General features: G+C 60.4%; 1 pseudogene; it reads right to left on the reverse strand.

Annotated features, from left to right (window-relative positions):
* Window positions 1-9,832, reverse strand: part of LOC115287197 — an 18,653-nt pseudogene that overhangs the window by 3,756 nt on the left and 5,065 nt on the right.

Raw genomic sequence — 9,832 nt, forward strand, 5'->3', positions numbered from 1 at the left:
GCTCCCAGCCCCCGATAACCCTCCCCCCATCACAGTCCTGGACCTCAGATCCCCTGCCCTCCTCCCCAGCCCGCACCAGCCCTGCACCAGAACCCCGCCCCCCATCGCGCCCTGGGCCCCTGCCTTCCAGGTTTGGCTCCTAATCCCTGAGTCCTGGAGCACCTTTACTTCTGCACTGCCGCCCCCTGGGACCTGCCGCCCCGCCCAGTGTCCCTGGCTCTAATCTCCCCCTTCTGTCCTGTGGTGGGTCTGGGGTCAATGGGAGAAGTTCCAGGGCCCCGCTTCCCTGATCCCCACCTGCGCCCCCCAAGCCTCCCTGAGCCTCCTCCCTCCCCGCCCTGCGCGCCAGGCACCACCGCCACCTGGCGGCCGAGGACAGAACTGCCGCTAGAGACTGCACGGAAGCCCTCCTGCAGCAGCTCAGCTGCACACACAGGTCCTGAGCGCCTACTGTGTGCAACACAGGAGAGCAGGGACAGGAAGCTAAGTCCTTGTCCTAGAGGAGCGCCCAGGCCGGCGGGAGGTCGCAGCAGAAATCCGCTCAGGGAAGGCTGTGGGAGCCTCAGTCCAGAGGGCCGAAGCACTTTCTTTCAAGGAATGGACACACAGAGGTAAGGAAACACTACAAGAAGGTGGCTCCGAGGAGGGGGGTGGGGTGACCCCACGGGGGGCAGGTGAGTGCACAGGGACACCAGGAAGGGAAGGAGCAGCAGACATGGGAACAAATGTGGCTCAGGCCCCCGGCCCGATCTCTGGTGGGAGGAGGAGGCTGGGAAGCAGGTCCCTCTGCAGAGTGAGCAGACAGAGTGGGGGGATCCCGCCTCACATGAAGCCCTGCCTCATCCTGGGGAGGGGGGAGCGGGGACCAGGCATGCAGTTGTCCCCCTCCCCCCCTGCAGGGCCCTGTGCAGGGGCTCTGCACCTCCTCCAGGAAGTCCTCTGGCCCCGCGGTTCTGCTCCTCCCCACCTGCTCTGCAGACACGGGAGCACCTGCACCAGGACTCCCTGGAAGAAGGTCCTGGGGGCCGAGTGGGCGGAGCCAGAGAGGACCCACCACAGGCTCTGCAACTGGTTTTGTGCGAACCCCCAAACAGGCCGACTCAGCCATCCCCTTCCTGCTGCCTTCGGAGGTGGTCAAGATGGGGAGAGGCGGACAGGACTTACTCTGTGGACGGGACTCTGGGGTTCCAACGGAAACAGGGAGACTCCTAGGACCCTGGGCGTCCCTGTCCTGACCCCTCCCTGCTGCTTATGTTGGGTGTTTCATTACTTTTTTCCCCTGTAGGTGTGTGTCAGGCTCTCTGTATTGTTCTCCCACTTGGGAAGGTCTTTAACAGAGAACACCGTGGACAACGTTAGAACACAAAATGTTCCCAATATTTTCATTTTTCCCCCTTGGGATTTAGTCACAGATGTGAGTGATGAGGAACAGAGTGTGAAAAACTTACACATATATTTTTTAATGTTTTTATGTTTGTTTGCTTATTTGTTTGTTTGAGAAAGAATTGTGTGAGGGAGCAGGCGAGGGGCCAAGAGAGCGGGAGAGACAGAGTCCTACGCAGGCTCCGCACCGTCAGCACAGAGCCCGTCGCAGGCCTTGAACACGGGAATCCTGAGATCAGGAGCTGACCAACACTGAGCGTCTGACGGTTCATAGAAGGAGCCACACAGGCGCCCCCACTAGTTACATGTCCTGCTCCTCGCCACCTTCTGTTTCTAGAACACAAGTAACTTAGAACGTGTGCAGCAGGTTTCTGTCCGACTAGCATTTCCTTTCTCTGATTTTCTACACATGTCCCTAAATATGACCCCTTGAAAAACTCCTCATACTTGGGGTGGTGAGTCCTGTACATTTTGGTGAGACAGGACCCTGGGGGAGAAAATACTAAGGATTCAGAACAGGGTGAACTGGATGGGTAGCGAGCCCTCTTCTTCCGGAGCCGGAGAGGAGATGACTCCCCTCCCCAGGCTGCAGACGGGGAGTTGTGCACCTGCTTCTGTTTGGGGCCATTGGACCTGCTCCACAGCCACAGCCTCTGTGCCCCCGGACCTGTCCCCCAATGCCCTCCTATGGCAGGAGCAGGTACACGGGAACCATGGAGCAAAGATGAGCCTCACGCAGGAGCAATAAGCAGAGTGACAGGTGAGTGCAGACAGCACACAGGCAGGGGTGAGGAAAGGGGGTGAGAGCTGAGTGTGGAGGTGGCCTCCAGGGGAGGGTGGGGTTGAAAGGTCCAGGGACACACAGAGAATACACAGGAAGGAGAACCATCAGCGGTGCGGGAAGGGGGGGACAAGGTTGTAGAGACTGGAAGGGACACAAAGGCCTCGTCTCAGCACTCAACGTTGTCCTGTAAGAGGCCGTGTCCCAGAGCAAGTGGTGACCAGATGCTAACTGAGGAGGAGGCTCATAGGATCTCTGCTCCAAGACAGGAACGAGAATACCAGAATCATACACGCTGAGAACTCTGGATTGAAGCATTTACCCATGATTCCGTGGGAGTAGGGAGTGTGAGCATCTCGGGAGGGTCTGTCTGTGGCATCTCCCACAGTCACCTGACCATCTTGCCCCACCCTCGATGTGGAGGAGCCTCTCTCAGACCCCATCCCCTGGGTCGCACTGAGAATCCCTGGTGCAGGTAAATCGGGTGCCCGTTTGTGGACACGTGAGTGACGGCAGCCTGGCCGGGCCGTACTGTCCCCAGCAGCCCCTTCCCTCTCCCCACAGGGCAGCTCATGGACACCCTGCTCCGTTCTGTGGAGCCCTATCTGGTCACAGCAGCGGGACCCCATGGACGCACTGCTGTGAGATGTTGAGGGGGGACTGTCTGCCCCAACCCAGACCCTCCCGGACGGGAGACTCCTTCCTTCCAGGACCAGCCCGTGAGCGCCTGCTGTGGGCCAGCCCCCGGGCCAAGTGCACAGACATGTCCCGGAGGCTCCTGGCACAGGCTCAGGCCCCCATTGTCCCAGAAGGAGAGGGGCCCTGCACAGTGCGCGGGGCTCTGGAGAAAAGAGCAGGTGGGAGGCTCAGACCTGGGAGTGTGGCTTCAGGGTCACACCAGGAGGGCAGAGCAGGCATCACCAAGGACACCTGTGAGAACAGGCCAGCAGAAGGTGAGGAGTGACCGAGGACATCTGGGAATCTGCCAGCCTGGGGGAGATGATGGCCCCTGTCATGGTCTCAGGCGGGACCTGGCCTGTCGTGGTCCAGGAGGGAGAGGTCAGGTGCCCAGAGCACACATGAGCCCAGACAAGACAGGTGGGAAACTGAGATCAGAGAGGCATCAGGAGCCACATCAGCTCCATCCTGACCTAGAGACCTGGGACCCCAGGGCCAGAAGGACCTCAGAGCAGCTCCTGAACCCACCTCCTCCTGGATAGGTGAGACACCAGGAAACAGGTGGGGGGCAGCCCCGGGCTCCGGGATAGAACGTGGCTCCGGAACTCCTTTCTCGGACCTGACTCTGACCGGAGCTGACCTGGCCTGGGCCGCAGGGAGGCTGTGCTGTCCGCCCTGCAGTGTCCAGGAAGGACCAGTTCCCTGGGGCCCTGAGCGCTGGGCTGGGAGACCAGGCTGCGCGCGGCCGCCGCTGCAGCGCCTTCCACCAGGGGGCGGTGCCGGCACAGCTTTGGCCGGAGGCCCTGCACCTCCTGAGGCTGAGGCTCAGGCCCCCTGTCCCAGCGCCCTGACCAGCGCCCACCCCGTGCGCAGGGCGCTTCCAGCCTCACTGCCCGGGTCTCCGTGTATATCTCTGATTGAGCACTGGGAAGGTCCTGAGGGCAGAAAGCCTGATTTGCAGGGGCGGCGGGGTTGGGGGGCTCATTGGGAGACAGGGAATTGGGCAGAGCTTAGGTGTGAGGGCGGAGCAGGGCAGAGGGAGGGTGATAGATGTCCCCTAACCCCCCAAAGCCACTGGGAAAGGTGCCTTGCACCCCCCCACACACACACACACTCAAGGCTTTGTTCCTCCCCAACTGCAGCAGCCTAGGAAGGGGAAACCGAGGCACCAGATGAAAATGCTGGGTGCCAGATACCCTCCTCTCCTGCCCCCAATCCCTGGGGGCCTCAGGTGAGCCTCGCGTGGAGCTGCCCCCTCCCCCCTGCTCTGTGGACACAGTGGGTTTCCAGGAGGGAGGGAGGGAGTGGCTGCCACACACCCCTTATCTACACTGGAGGTCCAGGCCGCACCCGCCAGCACGCACCCCTGCTCGGAGGGCAGAGGCGGCCCAGACAGCCTCCACCTCACTGCTGGACAGTGACCACAGGGACAGTCAGGACAGGGCGATGCAGGCGGGCTCAGCCTGGGCTCGCTCCCACCCATGACCCTCAGCGCCTCCATCTCTCCCCTGCCCCCACCCCGCCTGGCTCTCTGGGCCTCTGGCCTCACCCCCCAGCCCTGAAGAGCAGAGGTCAGTAGGAGTCCCCGGCTGCCTGGAGAAACGGGCTCAGAGTGGCAGTTTGCTCACACTTCCTGGCTGGCCTGGGGCAAGAATCAGGCATTGAGCAGCCTGAACATGCTGTGCCCAGAACATCCAATGTCCCAGGACCAGATACTCCACAGCTGGGGGTGGGGTGTCCTCAGGGCCTCAGTCTTTGGTCCTCAAGTTCATCATCCTCTTTCTGGATGCTACTGACAAGTCGGCCTCCCAGGCTCCCCGAAGGCGAGAAGGGGGCGCCCACAGCCCCAGAGGGAGGTCCTGGGGACAAGTCAGTACCAGGGACGGACCAGGTTCTGCACCTGCAGGTTTTCAGACAGGACGGAAGCTGTGGCCGTGCACCGGGGTAGGACGCGGGGTTCAGAGAGGAGGTCATGCAGAGAGAGGGCAGAGTTCGGACACAGCGGCTACAGGGAGTGTGGATGCCAGAGTGTATGGAGTGAAGAAGCAGAAGGGACTCCAGGTGTTTGGCTGAAGGGAGTGGGTGGATGGCGGGACCTGATCAGGGTGGAAATATGATCAGAGCTGAGGGAGGAGATGGGTGGGGGAGGGGCCCCCATGAGGCAAGAATTCCGGTTCCCGCAGGTCCACTCTGGCTTCCAAGGGCAAGGGCAGATGCTCCCCAGGCCTCTGCGGGAAGGTGTGGGGTCAGGACTGCAGACATGGCCTCAGCACAGCCAGGCTCCCGCCAGGGCTTAGTGGAGTCCCCTGGGGAGCGACTGGGCTGGTGCTGACCCGCAGGGAATGGGGGCCAGGGAGGGACTGAGCAGAAGGGGCGGGTGGGAACCTGGGGAGGGCGGAGTCACAGAGTCACAGTAAGAAAAATGTTTTGAGTTAAAATTTAAAAAGTTCAAAGCCGTTATAGGTCTTAGACAATTTCATCTATTTTTTTTAACGGTTATTTATTTATTTGTGAGAGAGAGACAAAGAGAGAACACACGTACTGACAGCTCTGTGATGTTACTGTGGGGGAGGCTGGATGTTGTGATTTCACCATGACTTTGTCCCAGAGGCTGAGGCTCTGACAGATTCATGTCCTACAGGTGGGGGGAGGGGGTCTGTCTAGGGGGGCAGGGAGCTGAGGCTGAGCGGACCTGAAACGCAGGTTTGGCCCAATTTAAATACTCAGGTCCCCCTCGATCCACCACGACGAGTGTCCTCTGGTGACTTGTGCACAACGAGTTCCCGCAAAAATTCACCGATGTTGCCAAATCCACCCCTGCTCAGGGCAATCAGAGGGGGAGGGGCAGGACCAGGGCTGCAGGCCTCACCCTCACAGCACAGGTGTCCCCAGAGGCTGGATTCCCTGCTTCTTCTGATTAAGTCTTCGACACGACCTGGCCTGGCGAGCAGACCTCAGTGTAGACGGTAGTGAGAGGCGTCTCCTGTCCTAGATGTGGTTCCTCCAATCCCTGCCATGTGGACAGAGGGTCCTGCCACAGCTCAGGGACACAGAGGCCCCAGAGGGACCCACACAGATGTGGTGCTGCTCCCATGGCCCCCCAGCACTGCCTGGACCCGTGTTAATACTGCGGGTCTGGAAGCGAAACAGACACGAGACCAGAAACTGCAGGTGAGTGGGTTTGGCCAACACACACCCAGGCACAGGGACGTGGGGACACAGGCCTCACCTTGTCCCTGCCGTCTCCAGACTCCTGCTCTGCTTTCTCAACGGGGCCAATAGTACACTGGATAGCTGAAAATAGTTCTGAGTCACATAGAGATCGAACTTGAATCTGAGCCTGGGAAACCTGTGCCCTCCCCCACCCCAACCATGATCCTCACGGTCATGCCCACACCCACCAGACATCTGAGGGGATGTTTCCTGAGCAGCAAGATGTAGGAGAGTCGTTTACAAATGTCCCACGGGGAGGGAGGAATGTGGGCACAAGAAGGAGCAGGGCACCTGCCTCACCCAGGCTCCAAGTCCTACCTGTAACTCGGCGGAAATCGCCACATCAGAACTGCAAGGATCACAAAAAACAAGACGAATCCCACGATGATAGCAACAATCACCATGATGTCTGTCACGTAAGGAGTCCTGTCTGGTTTGCGTGGATCTGTTTCCGGATCAGAGACAGTGGAGAAGGATCAGACAAGAGACAAAGTCAGAGGCCCATTGCCGAGCACATGGACACGTCTGAAGGGACTGGTCTCAGCTGAGGAGGGGACATGGCAGGTGCTTTCACCCCCAGTTCTGACCCCTGCTGAGGGCCGGATGCAGAGAGGAACAGGACAGGGTCCCACGAATCCAGCCGGGGCAGGCGGTGCACTAGAGGATACAGCTAGTGCCCAGGTCTTCAGGGAGGCTTCCTGGAGGAGGTGACGGATGAACTGAGTCTTCAGCGGGGAGGGGAAGATACCAGATACTCAAGGGGGTGCAGCAATCTGTGAGGAGGAACAAGACCAGGAACACCGTGTCCTATCACCAGCCCTGGGGGCAGCCAGCACCCCTGCAGCAGGTGGAGGAGGACCTGGGCAGGGAGGAGCCGGGGAGGAGGATGAGGGGGAGGCAGGAGCCTCTTGCAAAGGCTCTACATGTCACTGAGGGATGGGCTCCTCCTGGACTCAGGAAAGCTGATGCAGCAGGTCCCCTGTAGCAGGGGGAGGATAGGGTGTAGGAATGAGGCAGCACAGAGGGGACCCTATCCTGTTCCCTCAGGGACACCCTGGATGTGAGCAAACTGCCTTAGGCCAAGGTAGGACAGGAGGTCAGTGTGGAAGTAACAATGGCCCCGCCCCCCGGGTGTTCTGGCAACACTGGACACTGATACTTGGCCAGAACTTTACGCTCAGTGAGGCGCCCCCTAGAGGAGGGAGGCTTGAAGGTAGGTCCACGGCAGCTCCTGAGGGGCAGCTGCAGAAAAGGGGTCCCTGGACGTGAATTAGTGGGAAGGGGAGACTCCGGAGGTGGAAGGTCTGGCGGCAGAGGGAACGACCAGACTAGAACCTGACGATGAAGAGAGCAGGGCACATCCGGGAATCCAGGCGAGCACGTGCTTGGGAAGTGGGTCCCTGAGACCAAACCAGCACAGGAGCCCCGAGCCCTGAGCCCTGCAGGCCGAGGCTGGCCCCGCCTCCCTCAGGTGCCACAGACCAGTGATCACCCCTGCTCTCATTCCTGAAAACCTCCCAGGACACACAAGGACTGAAGGATGAGGGAGAGAAGAGTATGGAGGGGGTGGCCTGGAGCAGCAGGGCTGAGGGGTGCAGAGGAGCAGGAGGGAGACACTGAAAGGCAGAAGCAAGTTGGATGCACCTGCCAGCCTCCTGGACGGGGTGACAGGTGGCAGGTGGTGACATAAACATGGGGGACAGAACCTGGAACTCTCACCCAGGGGGACCTGAGCTCTGGAGGCCCCTCCCCTCAGGCAGGATGCACTCACCGTGGCCACAGACCTCCCCGAGGTCCCGGGTGGCAGTTTTCTGGCCCACCGGGTTGCTGACCACACAGGTGACGCTGGGGCTAGGCCGGCTCAGGGGCAGGTGCAGAGCCAGGGTCCAGGGGGTGGGGGCCGGGCCCGGGGCCCCCGTCTGCTCCAGCTCCCTGGGGAGGCCCTTGCTCTCCCAGGACACGTTCATGGCCCCCGTGGTTCCCGTGGGGTGGCACTCCAGGGTGACATTGCACCAGTCTCGTGTGAGGGACAGAATCTCGGCCAGGATCTGGGGACGGGGCACAGGCTCTGGGGCAGGAGGGACAAGAGGACAGAGTGTCACTTGGTGAAGACCACACTCACGCTTTCTCATGCAGAATCTCACTGAGGCCCTGGGTCCTCCCCCTAAGGATGGTGCGTCCATTTTACAGACAAGACAAACTTGACCCAAATACACAGCAAGTGACTGTAAGGAAGGAGCCGCTGAGTGAAACCCCAGGTGATTTGCCTAGACTGAGCTCATGCTAAAAATCTTCCCGGAGAAAATACTTGACCCCACCAGCCCAAAACCTATTGATTCTAAGTCAGTATGGTGTCCTCCATGAGACAGAGAAGTCTGGGACAGAAGGATCTGTCCGTTCTCCCTTGAGCCTTCCTCCTGCTCCGAGAGTGGGCAGGACCTCAGGCCCGAGGTGCACTAGGGCACCTGGCAGCTCTGGGACCCCAGACAATGGTCCCAGACTCCCAGCAGGAGAGGCCGCTGTGTGGATGCAGTAGAGCCCCAAGGAATAGACCCCCAATCATGGATAGAACGTGCACTGATCTTGTAATCACACAGGAGACTAGTGACAAGAAGGCTGACAGTCTGTCTGGGAATCTCAGGGCCCCAAGGCTGCTGGACCCACCTCCCCAGAGCAGGATGTCTCCCGACACAGAGGGGAGTCAGAGACAGAGACAGAGAGACGTGCTGACTGCGTTTCTGGGGAAGGGCCGCCCTGTGACCTTCTCCTGCGTCCCTGGAGGCTCAGAGCTGCACCGGGGGGTCTGGGAGTGAGGGTGGCCTCGGGCTGTGCTGAGAAGGAGGAGGGGCAGACTGGGAGGAACCCACGTGGGTTGTGTACGTGCCTGGTGACCAGTGTCCCCAAAGATGACAACCTGCTAAACCTCAGAGCCTGCAGGTGTCTTAGGATCCATGGTGATGGGGAACTGAGGCCATGAACCAGCTGACCAGAATCTAGGGATGGTGTGGATCCCTGATGTGTGGTCGGATCACAGGGTCCTCACACGTGGATGGAGGAGGAGAGGAGGGGGAGAGATACAGGACCAGAGGACTCAGCCCACCAGGACCGGCTTCGCAGGTGGAGGAAAGAGCCACCCACCAAGGACACGGCCACCACTGCAAGGTGGGACAGGAAGGACGTGGATCCTCCCCCGGAGCCTCCAGAAAGGAGCACAGCCCTGCGGACACCTGAACCTCATGGCGGCGGCCCCGGGTCTGACGCTGACCCACAGCACAGGTGCACACGCGGTGGGGGCTGCGCTGAGACCCCTGGCGGTCCCATCTGTGACAGCAGCAGCAGCCGCCACCACACCAGTCACGTGCACGTGTCCCGTGAGCCCAGTGAGGGTTCCGGCAAAACCCCACGCCCCATGTTTCCATCTCCTTCCTGAAGCCCCAGGATCCACCCCGCCAGGAGTCTCAGTCCCGCCCCCACGCGTAGTGACCACATGGCTTCTGATTTCAAGGGAGAAGCAGAACCTGAGGTCTAGGGTCTGGAAGGGATCCTGCAAGGGGGCCATGGACACCCCCAGGGACCACAGAGGGGGTACGTGTGTCCTGGGGGAGGGGCCACCACGTACCGTACACACTGAGGTGGAAATACTGGTCATATACTGTTCCTCCCGTTAAGGACACTCGAGCCCAGTACCGCCCACTGTCCTCCAGGGTCAGCTTGTCCATCCTCAGGGTCGTCGTGTTGAGCACGTGGACTCTCTCCTTGTATTTGTCCTGGAAGTTC

Source organism: Suricata suricatta, chromosome 3 (genome assembly GCF_006229205.1).
Source record: "Suricata suricatta isolate VVHF042 chromosome 3, meerkat_22Aug2017_6uvM2_HiC, whole genome shotgun sequence".
Classification (NCBI taxonomy): Eukaryota; Metazoa; Chordata; class Mammalia; order Carnivora; family Herpestidae; genus Suricata; species Suricata suricatta.